Genomic DNA, 1,725 nt, shown 5'->3' on the forward strand with positions numbered 1-1,725 from the left:
CCTGAGCATATTTACCTGGACACACACACACATACACATATACATACATACTATTTTATATACATACATACACACACATATACATACATACATAAATACATACTGTACTACACATGCAATGTTCTGCACCATGGCTCCTTAAGACACTCTATGCCATCTCTTTTGCCACCACATAGGAGAAAAGTGATAATATTCCCAACCCTGACCTGTCTCTTTTCCCCCTTGCATTAAAGGAGCTCTATCCATGTAGGCATTTTTTCTACAAAAACAACTTTTGCACTACTGTCGGCTAATGGAATATAAAGGCATGCAAATTCAAAAAGAAGATGGTTAATGAATAAATCGACTTTTGACCCTGTGCACACTCTTGGACAAAACATTTACTCTATTCACAAAGGATACATTTGATGGTTTTTTAGGTTTTGTCCAAAACAAGGTAATTTTATGGCACTATAAATTGTTGGAATAGCTTTGGGTCAGGAGTGTGCCCATGATGGCTACGAATGCTATCAGCTCATTAACATTTTTAACACAGCCAAAATCTTTGACTTCATATACTATACAGAACAGTGTAGCCTAAGAAAAATATCACAGATGAAAACGCAGTAACACAGAATAACACTCAAGCCCCAAAGCAGTTAAACAGTACAAAATGATCATCCATATAATCTTCAGGTATGTTGTTATATCCTTCCATTATCCCGTCGCAGTAAATAAGAATATAAGCCACAATAAATAACCTTATTTCTACATATATGTTTCAGCTCTATTCAAGAACACAATGCAAAAAGTCTGGCATTGCACAATTAGGTAGACTATATAGGCTCAATTTTAAGTGTATATGAAGTTCATTCAATAAATCACCAGTGCTTATTGGTTTGATGACCTCTGGCAAATTCACCAACCTAAATATATAATTACTAAATGGCTTAAAGTTACAACATTATACGAATTATGAGAGATCAACAGTTGTTCAGTGCACATCAACACATAAAACGGTAGAGCACAAATGTTTTATGTATTTAGCCAAGAATGCCATTCATTAAGTTGTTTCAAAATATATAAACAAATAATTGAATACATACTCCAGAGGCTTGCAATTTCATTAAACATAATATTTTATAAAGTATAATATATATAGTTTGAACTTTTAATGGCAAAATAAAAAGTTTTATTACATTCGTCCAAACACTGTTTTCGACGTCACTTGTGAAAGTTGTCAGGATCCAACTTTTTTGCTCCTTGCCTGAAGTGAAGGAAGTTGTATTGTGTACGAGTTGTTTGTAGCCTACAGAAGCTTTTCAAAGTGATATTTCCGGAGACGGTATATTAGCTATAGGCCTACATTATAAGCCTATGGACCCCGGGTTACAATATTAGCACACTGTAAAGGGTTCAAAATATTATTGTTATATCAGAATCATTGTTTCCGTCCTTTAAACATGTTACAATGATTAATATAATTTCTGCTAAATTTCGAAGTTTCAAATTTTCAGATTTTCTTCTACTAAAAAGGGGCCATGAACTTATCGTAACTTGGCAGCAATGTTTATGGTTAAATTTATAAAATTAAATGGGTGGGATTATTATTATTATTATTATTATTATTATTATTATTATTATTATTATTATTATTATTATTATTATTATTATTATTATTATTATTATTATTATTATTATTATTATTATTATTATTATTATTATTATTATTATTATTTTATTATA

This window comes from Sinocyclocheilus rhinocerous, unplaced genomic scaffold (assembly GCF_001515625.1).
Source record: "Sinocyclocheilus rhinocerous isolate Xijiao unplaced genomic scaffold, SAMN03320098_v1.1 scaffold4435, whole genome shotgun sequence".
In the NCBI taxonomy this organism is placed as follows: domain Eukaryota; kingdom Metazoa; phylum Chordata; class Actinopteri; order Cypriniformes; family Cyprinidae; genus Sinocyclocheilus; species Sinocyclocheilus rhinocerous.